We start from the raw sequence: 8070 nt of genomic DNA on the forward strand, positions 1-8070 counted from the left end.
CACCACCCGTTAGCGCCATGAAATGGTGAAAAAATGGCGGCATTTTTGACAGGTCATCTGCGCTGCCGCTAACTGCTATCAGCAAGAGTATTTTAATGAAGTAGAGCGTGATGTCAATCAGCGTGCAACGCCGAGTTGACGCCAACTCATCCATTTTGGAGTCCACTCGCATTGCTGCCCGCGCTAATTCATGCCAGGATTTACTGCTGCTGACAGTCTTTCAGTGGCGTTAATGGTCATGTGAAGTCTGGTAGGACTTATGAGGATGGACACCGGAACTTCAAATGCCTCCTTTGCCAAGGTTTTTCTTTTAAACTTTAATTTTTTGCAATCATGAGGGGTCTAGACAGAGTCGATAGAGAAAAACTGTTCCCATTGGTGGAAGGCATGGGTTCGACGGGCCGAATGGCCTTCTTCCGTGCTGTAACCATTCTATGATTCTAATGGTCGAGAACCAGAGGGCACAGCTTTAAGGTGATTGGCAGGAGACGACATGTGAAAAAAAACTTTTAAGCAGCAAGTGGTTATGATCTGGAATGCACTGCCTGAAAGGGTGATGGAGGCAGATTCATTTATGGCTTTCAAAAGGGAATTGGATAAGTAACTGAAGGAAAAAAATCTGCAGGGCTACGGGAAAGGGCAGGGGAGTGGGACTAGCTGAAGTGCTCTTGCAGAGACTTGGCACGGGCTCGACGGGCTGGATGGCCTCTTTCTCTGCTGTAACCATTCTATGATTCTATGATTGTTTTGCTCATCAGTGGCAGGGTTGAGGGTGGGGTTGCACTTTCTGGCAGCTTTCCTGGAGGCCTGCAGTGTTTGTCGGTCAGTAAGTCAATGGGTGAACTCCATTGCAATGATTAAAAATGATCTGTGATAAAACCTCTTTTATCTGCATTCATGTCATAAACAAAAAAGAAATCGATAAACATTGGGTGGCAGCTAATATTTTTGGTGCACATGTGGCAACTGGTCGGGTTGCTCCTTTCTTCCTCGCTCCCCTGCACTGCAAGCGGGAGACCGAGGCGACCTTTGGCCTCCTTCTGACATTAGCGCTGCAAAGAGCGAGTTACACCAGCAAATCACCGCCACGCTGATGATAATGGGCAAGCAATACCAAAATGCCAGTACTGCCTGCACTGTCTCGGCCAGCGGCCATTATCCTTGGCTGCCAATGTTACCGGCAGGTTTCCAGTTTTCCCCAATTTCTAGGCCGACATTTTAAAGTTGGCGATTTCAGCATTTCCCCTGATGTTGCTACAGAGCTCAAAAGAAATAGGTAGACTTTGACCTGATTAGGTACTGCTTTCTGATTTACATTACCTGGTATACATTAAGGGGGAAAAATTCGGTCGCGCTCTTTTTTGGGGCGCTAGTTTCGGCGCCCCAAAAAAGTTAGCGCCCCCGTGCCGTAAATTGAGTGGTAGCGCCCCAAACAAGAGGTGGGGCGATTCTGGAAGCGCTCCCCCTCCCTTCTGGGGCACTCCCATTCAATATCGAAGTGCTACATGCAACAGCGCCACACGTGTCGGCACGTAGCGCCGCAGTATTACAGGCCTCCCTCCCCTGATTAAAGGGGAGGGGCCTAGTGCAGCGCGCACCGGGGCCCTGCTGGACCACCGGGGAGCGGGGTGCCAGGAAAAGAGAACGGCACTCAAGAGGAGTGCCAGGCTGACCGATCGTGGCCGGCACCCCGCATGAGGAGGTGAAAGGGGGCAGGTGCTGGCAGGTGGCCCCCCAAAAAAAAGCCGCCCAGCACCTGCCGTTTAATTAGCGCCGCCGCGGCCGCAAAAACACCACCTTCACCCTGTTGGACATATCGTCTGACGGTAGGTGAGGGGGCGCGACCGAAGTTTGCGGCCAGGACGTGAGCGGGGCACTGCGCACGCCGATGACATCATCACCAGAGGCGCAGCGCCGTGGGGTGCTGCTGGCTACTGCCACTGCTAACCTCCCGCTGAATTTCACGGGAGGTGGTAGCGGCACCACGCCCGGGCGCTCGGGGCTTTGAGCCATGTTAGTGCCCTCCCGGGGCCCTAACGTGAGATGCAAAGCAACCCAATTTCCCCCCCTAAGAAAATAAAACTGAAGAACTCAGTAAAGAAGAAGCTACAATCAATAGCCCTGAACATATGTCTTATGACACAAGAAGACAAGGAGCTGCACTGAAACTGTAGTGGGACATGGGCAGATGATAACTTAAGCTGCAGTTATGTCCAACATTTTCTTCTGGTAGAAAAATTCAAAAGTACGTAAAAGCACAGTTTGCAGCAATGGTAAATATAGAAATTGCTGAAGAAGAATACGAGTACTGAAGGTATGAAATCTATTTACTAGGGAGATCTGGGGTATGCTTTCCCAAGAAAATTTAGATTTTTGACACTTTATTTTGTGCATATTAGAGCCTACTATAATTCTGCTTTTCAGCCAATCTTAGGTTTTCCTGGAAAGATTAGAGTTGGAAATAAAATTAGTTGTACAGGTTTCCATACAACCTGGCTCAGGGAAGATAAAAAGACTGATCCAGTTAATGGTTGTTAGTAAAGGTGGACTGGCTGATTAAAGATTCTGGAATATCAATGCTAACTAAATAATAAGTGATAAATATTGTTTAAATGTTGAATTTTTAAATATTAATTAAAGTGAAGAATGTCAGTACTGGGAATCTGAATGCATTTTTACTCTAGCACCAAGTGTAAGCATCAAGTACTACGAGGTGATTCCACAATCTAGCACTTGCAGAAAGTGCATCTCAGATAATCGCATTCGATTTTTAAAAATTTGTTCTTGGGATGTGGGCGTTGCGGGCAAGGCTAGCATTTATTGTCCATCCCTAATTGCCCTTGAGAAGGTGGTGGTGTGCTGCCTTCTTGAACCGCTACAGTCCATGTGCTGAAGGTACTCCCATAGTGCTGTTAGGGAGGGAATTCCAGGATTTAGACCCATTGATGATGAAGGGACACCGATATACTTCCAAGTCAGGATGGCATGTGACTTGGAGGGGAACTTGGAGGTGGTGGTGTTCCCATGTGCCTGCTGCCCTTGTCCTTCTAGGTGGTAGAGTTTGCAGGTTTGGAGTTTCTGCCAAAGAAGCCTTGGCGAGTTGCTGCGGTGCATCTTGTAGATGGTACACACTGCAGCCACAGTACGCCAGTGGTGGAGGGAGTGAATGTTTAAGGTGGTGGATGGGGTGCCAATCAAGCAGGCTGCTTTGTCCTGGATGGTGTCGAGCTTCTTGAGTGTTGTTGGAACTGCACTCATTCAGGCAAGTGGAGAGTATTCCATCACACTCCTGACTTGTGCCTTTTAGATGGCTTTGGGGAGTCAGGTGGTGAGACACTCGCCGCAGAATACCCAGCCTCCGACCTGCTCTTATAGCCACAGCATTTATGTGGCTGGTCCAGTTAAGTTTCTGGTCAATGGTGACCCCCAGGATGTTAACAGTGGGGGATTCGGCAATGGTAATGCCGTTGAATGTCATGGGGTGGTGGTTAGATGCTTCCTTGTTGGAGATAGTCATTGACTGGCACTTGTGTGTCATGAATGTTACCTGCCACTTATCAGCCCAAACCTGAATGTCGTCCAGGTCTTGCTGCATGCGGGCATGGACTGCTTCATTATCCGAGGAGTTGTGAATGGCACTGAACACGGTGCAATCATCAGCGAACATCCCCACTTCTGACCTTATGATGGAGGGAAGGTCATTGATGAAGCAGCTAAAGATGGTTGGGCCTCTGACACTGCCCTGAGGAACTCCTGCAGCGATGTCCTGGGGCTGAGATGATTGACCTTCAACAACCACAACCATCTTCCTTTGTGCTAGGTATGACTCCAGCCAGTGGAGAGTCTTTCCCTTGTTTCCCATTCGTCTTGATCAAAGGAAAATCATGGGCTGTATATTCACAATTTCCCATGATTCGCTTCCTGTGACCACCACTTTCAGCTGGGAGTGCCGGATCATGGAATCACCTCTTGCAGGTAACCTGTAGCATCATGCAATGACAGTGTAAAATTTCTTCAACTCAGCCCAAAAATGTGCTTTGTGTCCAAACTCATAAGACCATGTGCTACCGATTCAGGGAGAATTTTTCAGTTTCTAATTTAATGTCACTCAGTTGTAAATATGGACAGGATTGTTTTGAGTGCTTGGGGACCCTCCAGCAACAGGTTTGAAAATGCCCAAATACATTTCACATGCAGAACTGTGAGGACCTTGGGTTCATCCTCACAGTATGGGTTGGACTGAAAACCAGGTCACCGAAGTGAAAGCACAGTGTTAAAATCCCCAAATATACTTTTAAGGAGTATAGTGGTTAAGATATGCAACTCATTCCTTGATGGGTTGCTTGCAAGTATACAGTAATAAAGAGGTAGAAATGTTGAAAGAGGTTAAACAGGACAAGATACTTATTTTTTTGCTGATTTGAGAAGGCAGAAAAGAGGAAAATTTGCAAAGCCAAGAGAATTCAAAATAAACAGGCACCGAATTTTCACGTGGCGGGTTAATTTTGAGTTTGGGCGATAGTGAAATTGACGTCAATGGAAATAAAAATCGGGAGAGATGTAAAACAGGCTGCCGATTCACTGTCACTCATTTGACAAATCAGAATTACCCCCAGTGAGTTGCACCGCTGATATGCCAATGAAAAGGTTTGTACCTGCTAGAGGTCTGGAGAGGTAATTACATGAGGGTTTCCTGGGTCAACACCAAAATGGTCCTAACCAAAGTCATAAATGACATCCTCTGTTACTGTGACCGTAGTGCAGTATTGATCCTCATCCTTCTTGACTTCTCTGCAGCCTATGACACGGTCGATTACACCATCCTCTACTCCTTTGTCCAGCTGAGCGGGACTGCCCTCTGCTGGTTCCATTTTTAACTATCCAGTCATTACCAGAGAATCTCCTGCAATGGCTTCTCTTCCCACCCCATACTGTTACCTCTGGAGACCCACTGAAGGGTCTATCCTTGGTCCCTTTCTATTTCTCATCTACATGATGCCTCTCATTGACATCATCCAAAGACATCGGGGTAGATTTTCCCGCACCTGTCGGGAAGAAGGCGGGACTTCCCCTTTCGGGTTTTTGATCCGCCTACTTTGACATCCGGCCAATCCGTGCGATTTTCCCTTGATTGACCTTGTTGAGCCCACCCAGCGGGCTCAGCAGGCCAATTAAGGGCCACCCGGCAACAGGTGACATCATAGACTGAAATTTCATCTGTCAAGAGTTCTTGACAGATGAAATATCAGCGTTTAACAGCTGTTTGAAGCTGTGAAACACTGACAGTCTGAGTTCTACCATGAGTCATTCTGCATAGACTCAGTTAGAACTCTTACCGGCACTCAAAGCTGAAGGCTGTCACTTTTGACAGATCGCAGCCGTTCAGCTTTCAGTTCCGGCTGAGTGATGCGCTCCCGACGGCTACAGGAAGAAAGGCTGTGAAGGTAAGTACAGGTAAGTAAAACTTCTTTACACACTTTAGACACACCAAACACACTTACCTTTACACTCATGCACCCATCACTCACCTGAGCGCCAACATCGCGACCCCTCCAACTCCTTCAACCCGACGGCCCGCCTGCTCTAACCTGGCGTGGTTTGGAGCCATCGGGAAACCCACACGAAACCCCTCAAAATAGGGATTAGGCTAAAAACTGCCTGTTAACTACCTGTTAACAGGCAGTTAATTGGCACTTATCCCTTCCCGCCTGGTTTCGGCGGGTCCCAGTGTGGGGTGGGTACCCGCCGCCTCTGAAACTTACGTGGGGCGGGGTTTTGGGCGGGATGGTGTCGGGACCCCCAAACTCAGGATTTCCCCCCCCCCACACGCCTGAAACCCCGCCTGACGGCTCCATGAAAATCTAGCCCATTACATCAGGTTCCACATGTACGCTGACAACACCCAGCTCTACTTCACCACCACCTCTCTCAACCCTCTGTGTTGCCCGATTGCTTGGAAACACTGTCCAATATCCAGTTATGGAGGAGCCTCAATTTCATCGTTAAACTTTGGGAAGACTGAAGGTATCATCTTCGGCCTCTGTCATTTAGCCTTTCCACTAATTAGAGCCCCCCTGCCCGGCCATTGCCTCAGGTTAAACCAGACTGTTCACAACATAGGTGCGCTATTCAATTTCGAGTTAAGCTTCTGACCCCATATCCTCTCCATCACAACGACTGTCTATTTTCACCTTCATAACATTGCCCACCTCTTCCCCAGCCTCAGCCCTGGAGGCACCAAGATCATCCAGCTCCGATGTTGGTCAAGACCATAAGAGGAGTTCTGGAGAGGAAGGAAGCAATCAGTGGGTGGAGGGGGGTGGGGGTGGAGAGTGTTGGCCGGCAGCAGCCCGCAAACTTAACTACACCTGTAAAATATGCGTGGCGTGATCTAATGTCTAGGCCTATATGTTTATCATTCAATACTGATAAGGAATAACAATTATGGGTAGATTTTCCGAGTCCTCGCACATGCCGAATACTTCACATGCTGTGAGTACACATCGGGTTCATGATTCTTTGATGTGCACTTGCAGCAAGTAAGGTGCCTCACTACATGCAAGGACTCATTTGATTGAGAACTCAAGAGATGTCCCATCACATGTGCACCACCGAACAAAAACACAATTTTATTGCCGTTATAGGCATGTCACTAACAATAGAGGATTTGCAAATTTCAGTGACCATACAAGTGAAATGGTATGTGGCTGACATTTTAAAATTGTTCTATTAAATTCAAAACATTATGAGCTATTGACCTGTAGTCTATTGGAACAGGAAAATGTAGCTCTTAATAACAAAAACACCTTTAAATTAATGATACTATTAGCATACTTGTTCAATTGATTAAATACTTTAGAAACAATCAGAACAGATAAATACTTACTCACATACAAAAATGATGCAGTTTACTGCAGCATATCATCAGTACGTTGTAAAATAAGCTTCCATACTTCACCTTAATGTTGCATTGCTAGACTTCTTTCACTGGACTCTTACTAAACAATCAGTGTAACCATTCAACCTTAATTGTTGCACCCAAGTTCTTGTCAACGTTATTTTCACTTACTAACTATTCATCCCTATTTATAGTTTTCCAACACATTTATCATTTGGCTGAGGGCAATTCCTTCCACATAACAGATCTGAAGTCTAGTTTTCATTTGTTGCTTTGCTAATCAAGCCTCCAGCTCTGCCCAATAACTGCGATGCAATGTTTTTTCTATGACCAATAAGAGCACCAGAATGCTCGAGTGTGCTTTCATTGGCATCAGTGAATGTTGGTCATAAGTACGCACTAACTGAAAGGCATTGTGCCCGTCCTGGCTAAGACCTTCCCTGCCTGTCTTTGATTGACAAAAGTGAAGGCGAAGGAGACTGTGTTTAATGCTGAAAACTCTGAACTCTGCTGTATAAAGGTTCCACCATTTTTATTATAAAACATAGGCCAATGGGGAGAATTGAATTTTTCAGCAAAATGTGTGTTAGAGTTCTGGGTGCTAATCAGTTTCCTGGGCACACATCCAAAATAACTGTTGGCAAGGTGACAATCATAAGGATTCCTATTTTAGAAGCTGATTAAGGGTACACTTACACTATGGGCTGAATCTTAACTCCTAAAAGCGGGTGGGTTAGGGTTGGGTCAGAGGTTAAAATTCAAAATATCTGAAACAGGAACACTACCCGGCTCGAACCCGTCCACTTCCAGTTTTAACGGCGGCATGATGAGGGGCGAGCAACCAATCCACTCGCAGGAGGCAGGTTGGTCATTTGAATATTTTAATGAGGCTGCGTGCCTTCATTTTAACAGTGATTCTACTTTTAACCACATGTGGCTATGCTTCCCAGACCTCGGGAAACCCGGCAGGTGAAGGGCGGCGAGAAGGGCTGAATCCATGAGGTAAGTGTCGTTATAGCGCTGCTTGTGGGCCAGGAGGGGCAGGAGTATTTTCTGCAGGCCCCGCGATCTGTCTGCTCCCCCTGGCCACCATCTGCCCATCCCACAATTGGAACCCCTGTGATTGGAACCCCTGCGATTAAACCCCACCAGCAATCGGACACCCCCACGAT

General features: G+C 47.0%; 1 protein-coding gene across 1 annotated transcript in view; it reads right to left on the reverse strand.

The window, feature by feature from the left end:
- LOC147123442 (urea transporter 2-like) overlaps positions 1 to 7150 on the reverse strand; it is a 138611-nt gene extending 131461 nt beyond the window's left edge. The window contains exon 1 of the mRNA XM_085973149.1: positions 6959 to 7150. The gene's annotated coding sequence lies outside the window, so the exon portion shown is untranslated. The remainder of the gene's footprint in view (positions 1 to 6958) is intronic.
- Positions 7151 to 8070: the final 920 nt, after the last annotated feature.

Source organism: Somniosus microcephalus, chromosome 2 (assembly GCF_052327205.1).
Source record: "Somniosus microcephalus isolate GS21.2 chromosome 2, FLI_Smic_1.0, whole genome shotgun sequence".
NCBI lineage: Eukaryota > Metazoa > Chordata > Chondrichthyes > Squaliformes > Somniosidae > Somniosus > Somniosus microcephalus.